General features: G+C 36.4%; 1 pseudogene; it reads left to right on the forward strand.

The window, feature by feature from the left end:
• Positions 1-1,582: 1,582 nt before the first annotated feature.
• On the forward strand, positions 1,583-9,773 carry LOC149233131 (cytochrome P450 71AU50 pseudogene; annotated as a pseudogene).
• Positions 9,774-11,775: the final 2,002 nt, after the last annotated feature.

Here is an 11,775-nt window from a genome sequence, read left to right on the forward strand (position 1 = left end):
TTTTATCTATGGTCCTCTCAATAAAAGAAAGATGAACTCTAGAGGACCAATCCTTGGATCAATCTTATTCTTCGGACCTGAACGTAAGCTCTAATTTCTACTTTTAGTCAGACTAGTTGTTACTCCCTAACGGTTAGTTAGCAACTCTCTACATCTATTTATTACAACGCCTTACAACGCCTAGATCTGGTTCCTCATCTTGTCCTGAAGATGAACCAACCTCTCATTCCTCATCTTGTCCTTAAAATGAACTAGCTTCTTGTAACTCATCTTATCCTAAAAATGAAACACACTAACTAATTCAAAACCCGTAGACGAAAATATCTCTTATGTAATTTTTACTAAAAAATATTATTAAAATTAATTTAATATATTTATTATTTTTAATTTCAAAATTTCATAATTGCTAAAATATACACATATATATATCATAAAAACTATTTCCAAACAAAAAAAATATATTCAATTTTAATTAAATAATATAAAATTAAATAAAAAATATTCCAAAACATATTATTTAAAATTAAAATATCACGATAGAAGTTATGACGTGATATAAAATTAAATTATCGCATTAAGGGACGTTGTTGGTAGCCACCGCTACTAAAAAGGCATAACATAATAAAATTTAATGTCCATAATTGTACCTTTGCCAAATAATTGAGTTTTGTATTAATTCTATATTATTTTATCACGCATACCAATCCACCGACTCAGATATAATTGACTTCTGTATTAATTCTATATTATTTTATCACGGATACCAATCCACCGATTCACAGCGAATGTATTTGTTTGAGTCTTGTACAGCGAATGTATCTGTTTGAAGTCTTGTTTTGGTGGTTGGCCTGGTGGTTTATTTGAAATGTGGGGTGGTTTGTCGTTTGGTAATAATTACACGACGTGGTATGGTGGTTTGTTATTTTGTAATAATTACTTGACAACAGATATGCATGTGGTTTGTTATTTTGTAATAACTACATGATAACACATATGCATGTGGTTTGTTATTCTGTAATAATTACATGACAACACTTATGCATGTGGTGGGCCAATGGTATACTCAATATTTTATTGGAGTTTTTTTGCACGATGGCTAAAAGTGGTCAGAATCTGGGTAAAAAAATTTCAAAAAATTTTGTAGAGACAGTGTTTGAATCGTGTTTTTGATGATGGAAATGAATTGAGCACCATCAAAAAACGTCTATGACACCTAAAATTTTGAAGTTTAACAATTATAATTTAGATTTACAAAAATCTTTACCAGATTTTCTTTAAATATGACCAGAATTTCTATAACTTTCGAGGCAATTCCTCCAACTAATTAGACTACAGCCTTTCTATTTCACGTCCTTGAAACATCCTGCCTGTTTATGAAATTCTAATAAGATCAGCTTAAAAAATCACCTGACAAATTCCATCCCTGGAGTTACCCCCTAATTCTATATATATTTTTATAAAACTTCAAGAAGCTCCTCTCTGCACAAACATGTACCCTCACGGACACTAAACTCAAATACCAGGAAACCCTGTGGAGTGTGAAAATGGCAATCTAGTTGGGTTCTGACTCCGCAGTTCAGAGATGTTCTTCGTTAAACTCCCCAGTACTGTTCTTGTCCTTGCATTGGTGACGACATGGACCTTCTTCAGTACTGCTCTTCTCCTTGCATTGGTGACGACATGGACCTTCTTCAATACTGCTCTTCTCCTTGCGTTGGTGACGACATGGACCAACTTTTTCAGGAGGAGAAACAATACTGCTCTTCTCCTTGCATTGGTGACGACATGGACCTTCTTCAGTACTACTCTTCTCCTTGCATTAGTGACGACATGGACCTTCTTCTTTAGGAGGAGAAAATTGACGTTGCCTCCGGGACCGTTTCCATTTCCAATTATTGGAAACCTTCACTTGATGGGACAGCTTCCACACAGAGCGTTAGCAGAGCTTTGTCTCAAATACGGGCCACTCAAGTCTCTATGCCTCAGTTCCACCCTCACCTCAGTCGTCTCCTCTCCAGATATGGCCAAGGAATTCCTCAAGACTCATGATCTGTTTTTCGCCAGTGGACCTACATCCACCGCCACTAAGTACTTGTGGTACAATTCCTCTGACATCACATTTTCTCCGTATGGCCGCTACTGGAGGCAAATGTGTAAACTCTGCGTCTCACAGTTGCTCAGCTCAAGATGAATAGATTCCTTTCGCTTCATGAGAGAAGATGAAGTCAATGCTATGATTCGCTCTATTAATATTTCATATCATGAAGGGTTTTCACGAGTGAACATTAGCAAGGTTGTGCCAGCCCTTGGGATTGATATAATCAGCAGGATTGCCTTTAGTAGAAAGTATACTGACTAGCAGTTAATGGGTAGTAGAGGGATCCAGTCAATGATAAAGGAAACATTCGTGTTAGTAGGGTCTTTCAACATTGGAGATTACATACCATACCTGGCGTGGATGGATCTTCAAGGTCTCAACCGTCGTTTGAAGAACATACACAAGGCATAAGACAACTTGTTAGAGAAGATACTAGAGGATCATTTTTCGCAGAATAAGCGCAACGCCATGCCAGATCTTGTGGATGTTTTGTTGGAAGCCTCAGCAGAAAAAAAAAATTAAAAAAAAAATAAAAAATTAGGGTTCCAAATAAGGAAAAGCAATAGAAAATCCGTACTCTATGTATATTATTTATTGGCACACACAAGCGTTTATTGATTCTCTTCCTATTTAGATTTCAAGGGCTTTGTATAAAATATGATAATTGTGATATTTATTTGGGTGTCTTTGATTGGCAGGATATATTGTCCGCTGGCTCGGATACTTCGTCTGTAACCATAGAGTGGGCAATGTCCAAATTGCTAAGAAACCCAGCAGTGATGAATGTTGGGAATTTCTGATAATTCCAGAACAAAAATGAACTGAACAGAGAATGATGCTCTGTTTTAACCACAGGATAATAAATTTGTTTGCTGAAGAAGAACAGAGTCTTTCACACACATAAAAACTTTATATTCATTAATAAATACTGCTTGTTACAAACTTCTTCCTCTTCCTGAGGGATTACACTAGGAACATTTATGTTCCACAAAAAGAAATTACTTTGTCTCCTTGCAAAATTTACACTGTCTCAGCTGAAAATTTTACACTGCTGTGTGTACAAATTTTCTTTACATTCACTACTGTAAAAGAAAATCTTCTCGTTTCATTCACGCTACTGCATATTTCATTAAAAAAAAACTTTTGTCTCTGCTGGAAAAAATCAACACACTACTGTGTGAACATTACACATTACATTCGCACTGCTATGTGTATTCCTTTTGTTTCAACAAAAATTACCCTCACGTTGTTGCGCATTCTCCTTTTGTTTTCAATGAACAACACAAACAAAAATTCACACTGCTGCATATATCATATTACATTGCATATTCTATTTTTTTAACAAAAATGACCATACGTTTTTAATTTTGCCATACTCCCGTACATAATAAAAAAACAATAAAATTAAAATTTTACCTACAATCTACGACCATAGTAAATTCATTAATTTTTTTATTGGCAAACTGTCGTTTCAAACAAAATTCATTTCACTTCACGCAATGTGGTGCAGGCCTGTACACAAATTTGGTTTCAATCGACGGACATCACCCTTGATTTCAATCGGATGGTGATTGCTCACTCAATCCACACGAACTTCATGCTCTGGGAAAAAACCACTTTTGCAAAACTGTTGTGCACGTGTCAGCTCTGGGTGTTATCGTTGCCAATTGAGAAAATACCACCAACTTGTGAAAAGCGGTGCGTTGGAAGACTGGCGGTTTTCCGGAAAAGTACGCGGCAGCTGGAATTATAATTTCAACACTCCCCTTTAATTTCCACTGATGGGTTATCAGTCATACCCATAGATTTCCTCAAAAATTCAAAACTTTTATGCCCCAAAGGCTTGGTTAGAATGTCTGCAACCTGCTCATGAGTCCTGCAATGTTGTAAAACAATTTCTCCACTGTTTACCAATTCCCTGATGTAATGAAACTTTGTGTCAAAGTGTTTCGTTCTCTTATGAAACACGGAATTCTTGGCTAATGCAATAGATGAGCTATTGTCACAAAAAATCACAGTTCCTTTTGCTTGTTCTTGGACTAAGCTCCTTAACATCCTTCTCATCCAAATTTCCTGACATGCTGCTGCTGTAGCTGCCACATATTCTGCCTCTGCTGTAGACAATGCTACAATAGGATGTTTTTTAGAAGCCCATGAAATGGCTCCTGAACCCATGTGAAAAACATAACCGAATGTGCTTTTCCGATCATCTACACTTCCAGCCCAATCACTATTAGTGTATCCAATTAAATTTGAACATTCTAAAACAGTATATACAATGCCAAACCTTTTAGTACCTTTAACATACCTCAGAATCCTTTTTGTTTCCTGCCAATGTGCTTCTTTTTGCCTCTCCATGAATCTGGAAATTAAACTAACAGCGTGCATTATTTCCGGCCTAGTTGCAGTCAAATACCTGAGGCTGCCAACTATGCTCTTGTACAAACTAGGATCAAAATCCTTGTTGCTGTCATCTTTGCTGAGTTTTAATCCCATCACTATGGGAGTGATCACTGCTTTGCTCTCTTGCATATTAAATCTTTCCAACACTTCATTAACATATTTTTCTTGTGAGATAAAAATCGCATTTCCATTTTGTTCTACTTCTATTCCTAAGAAGTATCTCAGCAAACCCATGTCAGTCATTTCAAATTCTTCTTTCATGACTGTTTTGAAACTTTCAATAAGGTGATCATCATTACCTGTGAAAATAACATCATCAACATATAACACAACAATTAGTAATTTACCATCTTTTTCTTTGATGTAGAGAGTGGGTTCTCCCTCACACTTTTCAATTCCATTTTCCAGTAGATAGGAATCTATCTTACTGTACCACGCTTTTGGTGCTTGCTTCAGCCCATAAAGAGCTTTCTTCAATCTGCACACTTTGTGCTGTTGGCCTTTCTTTTCATAGCCTAGAGGTTGTTCAATGTAAACCTCTTCCATTAACACTCCATTTAGGAATGTTGACTTCACGTCCATTTGGTAAACTTTCCACTTGTTTTGTGCTACTATGGACAGCATTGCTCTCACGGTTTCCATTCTAGCAACCGATGCAAAAGTTTCCTCATAGTCTCTCCCATACTGCTGCTTATATCCTTTGACAACCAGTCTTGCTTTGTGTCTTTCTATTTTGCCTTCAGCATTACTCTTGGTCTTGTAGACCCATTTAACTCCAATGACTTCCTTTCCTTTTGGTAGTTCAACTAAATCCCATTTCTTGTTTCTTTCTATGACATTGATCTCCTCATCCATAGCTTCTATCAATTTCCTATCCTTAATTGCTTCTTCGAAATGAACAGGGTCATCAATAGGACAATATAAAGCAAACGAAGAGTTCATACCTTCATTTGTTGCCTCTTGTTCATAAATGTCACTTAAATTTCTGAACTTCTGACCTCCTTTATTTGGTGTACAAGTGCTTGAAGAAGCACTTCAATTTCCTCCTTGTGGTGTGCTTGGAGAAGCACTTTCATTTCTCCTCAAGGGTATCTCTTGCTGTCTTTGTGTTGGCGCTGTTGTATGGGGATGTATTTCAGCCATCTCCTCATCATCTTCATCATGTGACAAAGAGCTTTTAACATTCAATGTTTTCTCTATGCTTCCATCCCAAGCTTCCTCCTCAATGAACTGAACATCTCTACTCACAATAAGCTTCTTGGTGGATGGGTTATACAACCTATAAGCTTTGGATTCCTCATTGTATCCAATGAAAATACATTTCTCCCCTTTGTTGTCCAACTTCTTCCTTAGCTGATCTGGAATGTGTGCATAAGCCACACATCCAAAAAACTTTCATGTGGATGACTCCTTGCTTTGTTCCACTCCATGCTTCTTCCGGCACTCTGTTCATAACTACTTTTGTAGGGCATCTATTCAAAATGTACGCTGCACAGTGTACAGCTCCAACCCAATAATCATTTGGCAAATGCTTTGCCTTTAACATATTCCTCGCCATATCCATGATTGTCCTATTTTTCGTTTCGAAAACTCCATTTTGCTGCGGAGTGTACCTAGTGGTAAACTGCTTATGAATTCCATTTTCTCTACAAAAATGTAGAAATTGTTTGGAGATATATTCACCTCCTCTATCAGTTCTTAGAACTTTGATATGCAGCCCGCTTTGGTTTTCTACAAGTGCTTTGAAATTGCAGAATCTTTCAAACACTTCACTTTTGTTCTTCAGGAAATAAACCCAAGTTTTTCTAGTAAAATCATCAATAAATGTTAGTATACAGTGGCTGCTTGCAAGTGATGGAGTTTGCATCAATCCACATAAATCTGAGTGGACAATCTCTAAGGGTGCTTTTTCCCTTATGCTTTTCCCAAATGGAAAAATTTCTCTGTGTTTTTTTCCCAGGATACAAACTTCACAAAGGTTGTCTGGTTTCTCTATAAATGGCAATCCTCTTACCATTCATTTTCTATTCAACAAGTTAAGACCTCCAAAGTTAGATGTCCTAATCTCAAGTGCCACAACTAGTTTTCATCCTTTGGTTCGCTTTGGAAAGCCTCTTGAGTCATTGCTGCTATTACTTCTTTATTTTTCAAATCTGCCTTTATTCTGAGAGGGAACATCCTGTTCCTTGTCATCTTCACTTCTGCAATACATTGTTTGCTGGGTAATTTATCCATGATGGTGCATACATCATTCGCAAAGAAAACATTGTACCCCTTTTGCACAAGCTGTCCAACACTTAAGAGGTTACATTTCATTCCAGGAACATAATAAACATCTGCTATGGTTTTCTTTTCACCTTTCTTTGTTAAAACTTTTACTTCTCCTTTTCCCATAACAAAAACTTTATTATCAGTCCCTAGTGTGACTTGTGACTTCACATTCTAATCTAACATAGAAAACATGGCTATGTTTCCTGTCATATGGTCGCTGCAACCGGAATCTAGAAACCATACATCTTCACTCTTTTCTTCAGCCATATTACATGCTAAAAAAAAATTATTTTCGCTGATATTTTCTCTAGTGAAATTTGCACTAGTTCTATTACTCATATCATGCTGCTTCTTCCTACATTCATTTGCATAATGCCCATATTTTTTACAGTATTAACATTGGACATTGGGTTTTTCATACCTTTGTCCTTGAGCATGATGTTTTCCACTTTGTTGGTTGTTGCCTTGACCTTGGTTCTGATTTGGATTGCTACCTCTTCCTTGAGCATTTGCTAGACTGTTTCTTCCACCTCTGTTTTGGCTTCTGCCTCTTCGTCTCTTGTTTCCTCTGCCTTGACCTCTTCCTCTTCCAAAGGACATCTGGGTCTTAAAAGCATGCTCTAGAGATGATTTTTCATTCCTACTCAATCTCTGCTCATGTGTTATCAGTGATGCATGTAGTTCATCAATTGAAAAGTTTGTGAGATCCTTTGTCTCTTCTATGGTGGTGACAATCACATCAAACATTGAGGGTAGGATCCTCAATAGTTTCTCCACAATCCTCTTTTCTTCAAGAATCTCTCCATGAGACCTTATCTGTGTGACCAGACCAATCACATGTGTGAAGAATGAGTCAATATTATCTGACTCCTTCATGCAAAGATTCTCAAAATCTCTCCTCAGCAACTGTAGTTTTGTTGTCTTCACTTTTTCCATGCCTTGATAGGCTGTCTTGAGAGTTTGACATGCTTCTTTGGATGTCTTCGCTGCTGCTATCCTTGGAAACACACTCTCATGCACTTCTTGATACAAAAAACAGAGGGCTTTAGAATCCTTCTTCTTATAGCTCTTCAACAGATCTTTCTCTGCCTGAGTTAACCTATTAAACTCATTTTCATCTGCTGGTTCTTCAAAACCATCTTCAACAAATTCCTATAAGTCTTGGGAAGCAAGCAAAGCTTTCATGGTTATTGCCCAATATTCATAGTTTTTTCCATTAAACTGGGGGAGCTGAGTATTAAAGATACCCATGCTAGTTCTGGCTCCAGCCATTCTTTCACTCTTAACTATGCTTCAAAGTACTTGACTGTGTATTTTAAAATGACTGACTGTCCTCAACAGTAACACAATAAACTAACTTGAGAAATACCTTGACTGAGTCTTCACTCTGCTGGAGAAGCTGCTGCAGCAAGAAATCCTTCCTTCAGCTTCTTTGACACCTTCAAAGAGCCTGGACAATCTCGGATGCCATGTTGGGAATTTATGATAATTCCAGAACAAAAATGAACTGAACAGAGAATGATGCTCTGTTTTAACCACAGGATCAAAAATTTGTTTGCTGAAGAAGAACAGAGTCTTTCACACACATAAAAACTTTATATTCATTAATAAATACTGCTTGTTCCAAACTTCTTCCTCTTCCTAAGGGATTACACCAGGAACACTTCAGTTCCACAAAAAAAAATTACTCTCTCTCCTTGCAAACTTTACTATGTCTTAGCTGAAAATTTTACACTGCTATGTGTAAAAATTTTCTTTACATTCACTGCTGTAAAATAAAATCTTCTCATTTCATTCACGCTACTACATATTTCATTAAAAAAAAATTATGTCTCTACTGGAAAAAATCAACACACTGCTGTGTGAACATTAAACATTACATTCGCATTGTTGTGTGTATTCCTTTTGTTTCAACAAAAATTACCCTCGCGCTGCTGCGCATTCTCCTTTTGTTTTCAACGAACAACACAAACAAAAATTTACACTACTGCATATATCGTATTACATTGCATATTCTATTTTTTAACAAAAATGACCATACGTTTTTAATTTTGCCATACTCCCTTACATAATAAAAAAAAACAATAAAATTAAAATTTTACCTATAATCTACGACCATAGTAAATTCATTAATTATTTTACTGGCAAATTGTCGATCAAACAAAATTCATTTCACTTCATGCAATGTGGTGCAGGCCTGTACGCAACTTTGGTTTCAATCGACGGACATCAACCTTGATTTCAATCAGACGGCTATCGCTCGCTCAATCCACACGAACTTTATGCTCCGGGAAAAAACCACTTTTGCAAAACTGTTGTGCACGTGTCAGTGCTGGGTGTTATCACTGTCGATTGAGAAAATACCACCAACTTGTGAAAAGCGGTGCGATGGAAGACTGGCGGCTTTCTGGAAAAGTATGCGGCAGTTGGAATTATAATTTCAACAATGAAGAAGCTTTAGGACGAGCTCGAACGCGTAGTTGGAATGCGGCGCATGGTACAAGAATCTGATTTGCCTTGTCTCATTTATTTATAAGCTATGGTCAAAGAAACGCTTAGAATTCACCCGCCGGGGCCTTTATCGCTTCCCCACATATCAATGGACAGGCGCAATCTGTTGGGCTATGAAATCCCCAACGGGACTCACCTTCTGGTGAACATCTTGGCAATTGGAAGGGACCTGAAGTTATGGGGGGAGGATGCTGAAAGTTTTAAGCCGGAAAAATTCATTGAATCCGGCTTCCTAGATACAAAAGTAGAAAATTTTGAATGGATTCTGTTTGGAGTAGGTCAGAGACGATGCCCTGGACAACAATTGGGACTGATTGTTGTAGAGTTTGCTGTGGCGTAACTGTTGCACTGTTTCAACTGGAGGCTCCCTGATGATATGAATAAAGATAAATTGGACATGTCTGAAAAGCATCACGGAATTACAGTATCAAGAGCACATGCACTGTTTGTTGTTCCATCTCCTCGCCTTCCCGTGACTGTAACAATATAGATATGTTTGTATTCCTAGTTGATTACTTTAATACAAATAGGATAGATGTGGATACAAATAGAATAGATATGGAGAGCCAGCGCAAATAAAAGCATATGAGATTTCCAACTCTAGTAAAATGGGAAACCTGTCGTTCTAGATGTTATTAGGAGGACACTACCTAGAAGATAGTTTTAATGAGAAGCTTTTTATTGTTGTATATGTAAAGCATTGAATGTATGTAAATAAATGTTATAGTTTTCAAAAAGGTAGATGTTATTAGGAGGACATTACCTAGAAGATAGTTTTAATGAGAAGCTTTCTATTGTTTTATATGTAGTATATGTAAAGCATTGAATGTAGGTAAATAAATGTTATAGTTTTCATAAAGCATTGAGGTGTTTCAAAGTGTGTAAACATTTTTGTATTTTTAGTTCCCTTCACAAAGGGACTATAGTAATCGATTTTTCTGTGATGTAGTTCATGCGGATATCAAAATTATTTCAGAAATTTTAAGCTAAAGTTTCAAAAAAACATATAATCTTTCAAAATTATTCCAGAAATTCAGAAATTTTAAGCCAAAATTTCAAAAAACATATAATTCTCAAAACTATCCGATGATTTTAATCAATGTCTAACCAAAGTCCCCTAGTTTTAACCAAATTCTAACCAAAGTCTCGTAGATTGAGGTCTTATTTGGCCATAGGTTGAGGCACCTAAGCAACACCAAACCAACACCCAACCATATTAGCTTAGATTAGTTTAAAACTAGTATATATAATACATTATTAACTAGTTTTAGTTTAGATTAGTCTAAAACTAGTATATATAATACATTATTAACTAGTTTTTCTCCCAGTGAAGTAATGAAGTAATGCTAGAATTACTTCACTGTAATGTTTAACTACATGGATTTTCCATTCTTTCCATCTTTGTGTTTATGACATATGAATATGATAACCTTTGCTTTATCATCACATAAAGCACAGCTGCTTCCTACAGATAAAATTCATATCCTCCCTTGATAGAAGCAGATATAATTCATATCCTCCCTTGTTAAAATGGGTAATATGTCTATGTTTTTTTCTTTGTGTGCTTGACTCTCTATGTTCTACAGATAAAATTCATATCCTCCCTTGATAGAAGCAGATATAATTCATATCCTCGTTGATAAAATGGGTAGTTTGTCTATGTTTTGTTCTTTTTGTGCTTAACTCTCTCTGTTCTAATGGTCTTCCTTTGGTAACTTTGGTCGCATGTTCTCAGGGGAGTGGAGAGCTGCATGTAGATGTAATTCATACATATTTAGGGTCCCTGTCCTTCCCTGATCCTTCTCACCCCATTACGGGTTACCTCCTAGGTTACTGCCTGTCTTGATTTCCTGGAGTTGATAAGAAGTTGCTCAATCTATTTTTGAAGTAAATCCATTATGAATTTCCTCCTTCTCTGATAGCATTTGTAGAAGGGAATGCCCATGATTCTCAAATAGCATTTTATGTTGGAAAAGGTCAGTCTTACTTGCTGATATGGTTGAATGTTTACCACTTCACCTTAGTTTATTGAGCTGAGGGAGTGTTGTTTCTTGTGTGCCAAGAAGAGGCAGGCTAGGCCTCCTAGTGATGAGACTCTTGGCAATGACTCCTGGAAATCAAAAACCTTCTATAAAATACCAAAGGAAACTTTGGTCTCATGTTCCCAAGGGATTCGATAGCTTCTTGTAGATGTAATTCATACATATACAAATATGTTAGAATTAAGACAAAAGCCTTTTCTATCTCAGACCTGTAAATAAAAGAGCTATAACATGTATAATAAGTCTTCTGCTACTTGCAAATAAAAGAGACATAACATATATCAATTATGATGAGGGATTTGTTTCATAAAAACTATTAACAAAACTATTGCTAAGAGAATTATATCACTTGCATTTTTGCATTAATGCAAATTTAGTTGAATTATATCACTTGCATCTCTGCATCAAAACTAGTTGAGATGAATTGGTATAATAGTTTAGTTCATATAT

This window comes from Pinus tabuliformis, chromosome J (genome assembly GCF_031772625.1).
Source record: "Pinus tabuliformis cultivar Carrire ecotype Pingquan chromosome J, CPIR1, whole genome shotgun sequence".
Lineage (NCBI taxonomy): Eukaryota > Viridiplantae > Streptophyta > Pinopsida > Pinales > Pinaceae > Pinus > Pinus tabuliformis.